The sequence below is a fragment of the Palaemon carinicauda genome, chromosome 9, assembly GCF_036898095.1.
Source record: "Palaemon carinicauda isolate YSFRI2023 chromosome 9, ASM3689809v2, whole genome shotgun sequence".
Taxonomy (NCBI): domain Eukaryota; kingdom Metazoa; phylum Arthropoda; class Malacostraca; order Decapoda; family Palaemonidae; genus Palaemon; species Palaemon carinicauda.
Window position 1 is genome coordinate 47,683,525 of NC_090733.1, and position 8,931 is coordinate 47,692,455.

Sequence of the window (8,931 nt, forward strand, 5' to 3'; positions counted from 1 at the left end):
AATCTCTTTACATATAAAGGCGTCGAGTTTATACATTCCATGACCAATATTCAAGTTGTTTTCAATGGTTTCTTTTATGAAACTGGACTCTATGATGTTTCTTTCCACTAAGTTATTTGAATGAACCAATTTCTTTGCACCTGACCAATTAATAGGGTGATTTTTATCTCTAACGTGAGCAAAGAGTGAATTATTATCTTGAGCATACCTGACACTTTTCTTATGTTGTTCAATTCTCTTTTCTAGGGCTTTACCAGTTTGACCAATATAGTATTTTTCACAAGCATTGCATGGAATACGATATACACATCCCTTGGTAATGTCAGGAGAATTCTTTATTAAGGCTGTTTTTATTGTATTTTTACTCTTAAATGCTACATTTACATTGAAGTTTTTTAACAGTTGGGGAATTTCTTTAAATGAATCATAATAAGGTAGTACAAGTAAATTTTGTGTGTTGTAGTTTTTTCTATTATCATTACCGAAAAAAGTCTTTTTTGCTGTTCTTAGGGCATCATCTAACACAATTTCAGGATACTTTAGTTTTTTACCTATTGCTCTAATACCATTTATTTCGTCATCAATATATTCAGGGCTGCAGACTCGAAATGCTCTTGAAAACATGGAAGTAAATACAGATTTCTTAACTTTGTTGCCTTGGTTTGAGTAATAATGGACATATGCCGAGATATTCGTTGGCTTTCTGTATACACTAAACTTGAGACTATTATTACATCTATGTATGCGACAGTCCAAAAAAGGTAGGGTACAATTATTCTCCAGCGCCATAGTGAAATTTATTGATGGTACCAAACTATTCAATCTAAGAAAAAAGTTATCTAAATTTTCATTTACTGGCCACACACATATTATGTCGTCAATATATCGAAACTATTTTACATTATTAGGTATGATGTTATTTAAGATTCTGCTTTCAAAAAAATTGGTATGGCTATGGGAAACCCTTTATCCCCATTATTGAGCAATCTAAATATGGAATTTTTTGAAAGCAGAATCTTAAATAACATCATACCTAATAATAACCAATCAAGCCTCAAATTGTTCCTAATAAAAGTAGACATCGAAGCACTCTTACTGTTCCTATTACTGATCCTGATAGTCTTTCCCCCTCACTGTTCCCACCTGCTCCTGAAATTCAAGTTCTCCCCACACCTCCTCTTAATCCTCATCCCTTCTACCCTCCCTCACCCTTTAGCAAGCATAATGATATACCACAACCCTTTACCTTTGAATCCCTCACGCAAACTGCCATCCAAATCACTTCAACCACAAAGATTTCAGTAACCGAGAAAAATCAATCCTCCAAAAAGACTCTTCCTGTTTCATTACCCAGAAAGAACAGATAATTCCTTATAATCTTAAATGTTTCTTTTTCCCCTTTTTATAATGCTTCATCTTTTTATCCCAGTCTCTACTAGTTACTGCAACTTGTTACTCTGAAACATTTATCTAACTACTAAAATCCTTCTTTACGGCTCCATTTAGATATGTCATTTTTGTTAATAACAATATGCAAAATCGGACTTCAAAATTTCAATTGTTTCAAAATTCAATCCATTCACCCGATTCACAGAAAAAAAAAAAATATTTTTGTTGCAAAGAAGAGGGTGTACTGCACGTGTTTCACACACTCGTACATTGTAAAGGTATTTCCTTTTTTATTGTATATCTCGCTCTACACTCCATTGTTACTAGAACTGGTATAAGCCAGTCTTTTCATGATTTGATGTGTCATAATTTTTGTGACCTTCTTCCACTGGAACTCTTGTATATAAGCTCGCTGTCTGTTGGTGATCACCGGAAAATTTGTTCCATCCTTCCCTCCGCTTTGCTGCTCTGCCATACTGTTTGATGATGCCCCAGAGTGAGCCTCTCTCTTCCACAGATGCAGCATCAAACCAGCAGAGAATCGTTCACTTGGTTTTAGCACGCCGAGCCCCAGTTTCGCATCAGGGTCGTGACTCAGTCAAGCACCAAAGCAGATTATGCTCTTATGGCGACACTTTCCCGGAAAATCTCCATTGGCTCTGCGAGCAAGAGAACACCTCAATAACGTAGGACACCCTCAAAACATAGCTCCTGGAGCAAAATTTGCCATCAGAAGCCGCCCATATAGCAAAACTTTTTCAGCTTTCTCAATAAACTTTGGGGGACTAAAAGACTTCTCTCGCTCTCAGGGATATGAATCTCCTTGTGAGGTGAACCTACTTTGTGCCCTTTTGATAAGATGCTTACCCAATCCTATACGCACTGCCATACCCAATGCCGATATTTTGCCCATGAAGGACCTCATGATCAAAGTCAACCCCCATATTGACAGCCACTTCACCACCTTCAAGACTTCGATGAACACCTCCAACCATGATGAAGAGGACAACTATTCAGCATCGTCTAATGCTGATGTCTATACAGTAGGACAAAGACAGCCACACAAACCCCCCCCCCCCAACACACACACAACTTGCTCACGCCCCAACCAACGATTTATACAGCCATTTACTGACACCAGTTATGCTACTACCACACGAGATTTGGGGTTGCCGCGAAGAAATGTGCGAACGGTTGTCAATGGCCTAAAAACCAAATGTAAATCATTGCTTGTGGTGATAGTCTCTGCTGTCACTAATTCTTTTTTTTTTTACATGATGCAGGCACAGATGTGCAATTTTTGGTAGACAAGGTTGCATGCCATTATCTCCTACCAAGGCCATTCTCCGGGACACGACGTACATTGAAGGATATTTTCTTTTTTATTGTATACCTCAATTTATACCTTACTGCTAACATAACCACTTTAAGCCTGTCTTTTTATGAATTAATGTGTTTGAGTTTTTTCAATCATCTTCCTCTGAAACACTTGCATATAAGTTCGCTGTCTGTTGAAATAAAGACAGATGTAATTACCTTGCCTCTCAATTACAACCTAACGGCTCTCCCACACAAGGTTAAAGTATCTTGAAAAGAAAATTGTACAGAAATAAGTTGGAATTTACAGGTATAGCCCCTTATAGTTAGTGAATGAACGAACTTAGATGTTATTAATTTCTTAACCAAGCAGCAACTGATATCGCTTGAGAGCATGGTGAGATAATTATCATGCATGATCTACGGTGCTATTGAAAGTAAGGGAGAGAAGTATTCTCACAATACATCCACTAGGTAATAAGTGATTAGTATTCGTAAGAGTTTTGAATCTATTTATAGTAAGGTAACTATGTTCTCTACCTCTCGCTTAAATATTATCCTTAGGCACAGCAATTTGAGTCAGAGATCCCTCGAAAACCAACGCCAAGGAAGACAGAATAGGTCCCAGAAGTCCGTGAATATGATATGTATGTAACATAGAAATTAGTATTTATAAAAACCACAATTTAAGGGAAAAATAAAAAGAAATTAATAAAGAAAAAATCCTCAAAAATATAGCGAGTCGAGGAGAATTCCCCAACATTCCCTTCAACGATTCAATTAAGTACGGACGAGGCAAAGGTCTGAGGATAATGGGATTTTGCCAACGAAGCCATTACCGCTGAAGGCCTTCGATGGCCGACGGAAGTAGGGAACATTCTTTTCTGACTAAGTAACTGTACAAAGCCATTCATGTCTCTTTTGTTCCCTTTTCTTTTCTTCATAATTTACTTTATAATTTTTTTCCTTTATTATATCATTTTTTTTTCCAAATGAATTATTGTAAAATATACATAAGAATGGTTCTTCAGCTATTTTTCTTCTAGAATTTCAATTTTCCATTAACTCTGGCGTCCATCTTTTTTTTTTCATATCTTTAACTAATGCATTCTTTCGAGTTTCATATAACATAAACCCAAAGACCTTAAAGCGATTCATGACGAACTGATGATTTTTTATCAAAGATGTCGCAATTCAGAATATCTATGTCTACAGTCTCCAGTGAATTATTATATACTTATACTAGATGTTTATTTTTGAGGGATTTTTTTTTATTCATAATAAACTTTGTATCTTAGTATTACAATAATTTTACTTCTAGATATATTTTTTTTACCATAATTATAACTAGTATCTATCTATATATATATATATATATATATATATATATATATATATATATATATATATATATATATATATATATATATATATATATATATTTATATATATATATATATATATATATATATATATATATATATATATATATATTATATATATATATATATATATATATATATATATATATATATATATATATATATATATATATATAATATATATATATATATATATATATATATATATATATATATATATATATATATATATATATATATATATATATATATATATATATATATATTTTCTGCTCAACACATCATTCAATTGCAATTATTATAAGTAACAGTTTCCCAAAATGATTGGTAAACTTGATAAATGATGTGTGAATGGCGAAAAACAATTTGAGATTACATATAACACAGAATGATTCACCATACCAGTAAAACTCTTATAATTTGGCCTACAAAATATAAATATATAGGCCAACTCAAAAAAATTTTAATAATTATTCCTACAGATTGAATCCTCGAATGTAAATAGAATTCTGAGGAGTGCATTTCTTCCAGTTTTCATTTGTAAAACACAATACATACAGTGCGCCAAGGGAAAAGGGACTTGATTTGTGAATAATTAATTAAGAATTAAAACAAATGTGCTAGTGAAGCTTAAAACTATAGGCTACTCGGAAAATTTTACTCTGAATTTTTTTGAGGTCGTGTAATTTTTTTTTTTTTTTTTAACCATATCAGTGGGTTCGGGGCTATCGTAAATAATAATAATAATACATACATACATATACCAAGGCCCTTCCCCCAGTTTTGGGGGGTAGCCGACATCAAACAAAAAAACATAAGAAGGGGACCTGTCCTCTCTACGTTCCTCCCAGCCTGACAAGGGAGTCAACCGAGTTCGGATGGTACTGCTAGTGTGCCACAGTCCACCCTCCCCCGTTATCCACCACAGATGAAGCTTCATAACGCTGAATCCCCTACTGCTGCTACCTCCGCGGTCATCTAAGGCACCGGAGGAAGCAGCAGGGCCTACCGGAACTGCGTCACAATCGCTCGCCATTCATTCCTATTTCTAGCACGCACCCTTGCCTCTCTCACATCTATCCTCCTATCACCCAGAGCTTTCTTCACTCCATCCATCCACCCAAACCTTGGCCTTCATCTTGTACTTCTCCCATCAACTCTTGCATTCATCACCTTCTTTAGAAGACAGCCATTTTCCATTATAATAATAATGATAATAATAATAATAATAATAATAATAATAATAATAATAATAATAATGATAATAATAATAATTGCTTTATTATCAAGAAAGTTATACATCTTGTGTTTATACAACATAGCGACTTCATCTACAGTAAACTTAAAATAAGATACCTTATAAAACTGGAATATATTTGGGAAGACACAATTTAAAACGAGTTTCTGGCTAATATAAAAAAAGTATATAAAATACAGCATATAAAATACTGCCCAAAAAATAAGAACGAAGATACAGTATAAGATTACGCTGGTTGTGAGTTTGAATGTTTTACTAGGAATTAGAACATGTTTACAAAGTTACAGTTAATAACAGTTTCTAGTTATAAAATAAATATTAAAAACAATAGTATATAAGATATAGTGAAAATCAATATAAGAATAAAATCTCGCAGGTTGAGTTTAAAAGTTTGACTACATAAGAAACAGTTGATTTTTGATAATGTGAAGTTTTACGTCTAATAGGTTGTATTGTTTGTGTGCTTCACTTAGTGCTACGTCCATGTAAGTCACGTAAGAAATTTTTTATTAAATCTCTAGTTTTCTTTCTTTTTTAGAATATTATTCCCAAACTTCAACACCAAATACTCCCTTCTGCCAAATAGAGTAGATGTATTAAGGGTGATTGGAGAAGTGTCATAATTTACGTAGTTATTAACACGGATAATTTTAAAGCAACGCTTTTGAGTCCTTTCTAGATAGGTGTGATGTTGGCTTGTCAATCATGAATGCCCCATTGGTACTACTTATTACAAACTTGTCCTAATGAGCCATGTATAAAATGTGAACATAGTTTTGGAGGATTAACTTTGGCTTTATTCTTTTAATCCTTTTGCCAAATCCTTAGAGAGAGAGAGAGAGAGAGAGAGAGAGAGAGAGAGAGAGAGAGGAGAGAGAGAGAGAGAGAGAGAGACGAACCAGCGATCGATAGGTATTTTAAGGTTAGATAGTTTGTAGTGAGAAAGACTGTTGTATAATTGAGATTGTTTGTTTATATTTGTTTTGGTAGCTAGTCTAGGACAGTGATGAATGTCTTGGGCGAATGCTATTTTTGATTGACTGCAGCCAGAAGCAGTTTTGTGTGAATGCTGGATCCAAGTATATTTCTTTTGACCAACTTGGAAGTGGTTATATATTTTAACAGTAAATACATTGTTTTTATCTTTGCTTGGCGTGGTTGTGAATGATAGTCAGTTCATCATCTATCTGTGATTATAGAGAGACAGTTTAGTTAGTTGGGATTGTTCTTAAGTGTTTTCCTATGTTTATTTGCAGATCACCCTCCCACCTTTGTCATTAATCTGATATCTGAGTAAGAACAGTTATTCTTCCTTCTGTTGTGGAAGGTGTTTGTGGTATACGAACTGGAACAGACACGATTACAGACTTGGAATGCCTCGTACCGACGTACTGACACGATTAATAACAACCCTTCCTCTCATAGTGATTATTAACTAGAATGATGATGGTTATTATAGGATTAAGAAATATAGTTTGTAAGGTAATGTTTAGTTTTTAATATTCATCTTGTGCAAGAGCCCAGTTGTTAGATCACAAAAGTAGAAAGTTTGTTTTGAAGAGACTTGTCAATTATTAAGATCCAAGGGTATGGGGGTTGCTTGTTTTGTTAGCATCTCTCCACATAGTCGCTACCTTGAGGTTAAAGTGTCTGGAACGATACAGGATAAATATGCATGTATTTACTTATCAATGATATAATCTATATGAGTATCCCAAGTTGAAAGGGAAGGCAAATGGACCCTGAGAAGTTTCCATTAGGTAACAAAGGGTAGTCTGAAATTATCTAACCTCAAATCTGGCCAAACTAGAGGTCTTCTACTTCTTTCATCACCTGGAAATATCATGAGGACTCCACATTTTAGTGGGTTGGTGGACAATTTAACATATAAACAGACTTCCAAAATGTTTTCAAGATTATCCTACTTATCAAATGAAATGGTATCCCTGGTGATTATGATTTCACTTAATGTGAATTTCGTACAAATATTGTAATTTCTACCTACATTATTTACAATAGCTAAAAAGGTAATTGTACCTAAATTTTTGCCTTGTAGCATACCACAAGAAATATCTGCCAGTCTGACAGTACGGCATAATTATAGAACACAGGAAAACATTTATATTAGGCAAAACAGCTTTCACTTCAGTAAATAATGTGCTTTCAATAAATTTAAGCTTCATTTCCACTGCAAGTTAGCCTTTCTACTGTTATGGTGCCACCCCCACTTCCCAACAGACAAATGGGAACCTGGGACTTTGGGTGTGCGAAAACAGGACAAAACATGATTATTTAACACTTTCGAGATTTGTAAAAGGCCAAACGACACCCCCCTAAGTTAGAAGTTCCCTGGTTACAGACCTAGCCAGAGAGGACAAGCCCCCCAGGCATCCCTTTCCAGGTCACAAACCTTCCCAGGTCACAGACCTAGCTAGGTACACCCCTTTCAATGACACAAACTAAAAGTGAGTCACAAATAAATCCTTACATTATGATAAAGTAAATAACATATAAATCCTTACCGGAATCACACTTGAGATCCTTTATCCTTTGAGGGATAACGTAATGACCTTTCAAAAATTATTCACTACAAAAGGAATACCGTGATTCTCAACCATGAAGCTTGGCTATAGCACCGAAATAGCCATAATGGCACCATAATACACACCTAACATGTAACGCAGACACAAAGGAACTGTAGAGTTGTCCTCAGAAAAAGAGTAAGGAATGAGAAGCTACTTACAAATAAACAAAGAGGAGTAATTCAATTGGTAGAAATAAAGCGGAGGGAGGGCCTGTGGCAGGAAGGAAAGGTCGTTATCGCGCAACAAGCTATGCACAAATGCACAAATGGGAGCAGATATATCCGACTTCTAAAATATAAACACAGAAGTAAAATGGATATTTCAGGGGAAGAGGATCCTCATATTTTGTGCAATTTTTCGTATATTCATTATGCATCCAAGAGAATAATATATAGAGAAGAAAAGGTTTATTTTACCATTATTTATCAATTTAAGTAAATTTTCCCCACCCAAAACTCACAGATCTCACGGGGAGCCCCCCTTTACCGTACGATACTTTAGGGTATGTCTTATCAACTATTCATTTGCAACGGAAATAAAGGTCCTTTTCTAAAAAACAGTGGTTTTTCTATATATAACCCCATTTCTTTCTTAGTAAAGTTAGTTCCGTGTAGTTCTGTAATAATATTGAAAGTAAAACCATGTAGCAATAATTCTCAAAAGGCATCTGTGTGATCAACGTAATTGAAAGGCTTTCCAAAGTCTATCAAAACTGACTGGGCGATGTGTTTTGTTTTTTTAACCTATTCAAGATAATATCAAATAATTTGCTTAGGTAGTGGTTAGTTGAACTTCCTTTCAGATTGCCATACTGTTAGGAGTCAATGTTATGTGAAATATCCAAAATCATAGCGGTAACCAATTCCTCGAAGATCTTACCAAGAAAAATAATTTAATTTTGTTTTTCCAAGAAATCAGATTACCAGGCCCTTTTACATCAATTTATTCCATAATATACCTTTTGAATACTGCCCATGACTCGGCTAAAACAAAACGAAAC

The 8,931-nt window shown here is 34.5% G+C and overlaps 1 pseudogene; it reads left to right on the forward strand.

Moving 5' to 3' along the window:
• Positions 1 to 1,367, forward strand: part of LOC137646387 (piggyBac transposable element-derived protein 4-like) — a 44,391-nt pseudogene extending 43,024 nt beyond the window's left edge.
• The last annotated feature ends 7,564 nt before the right edge of the window (positions 1,368 to 8,931 follow it).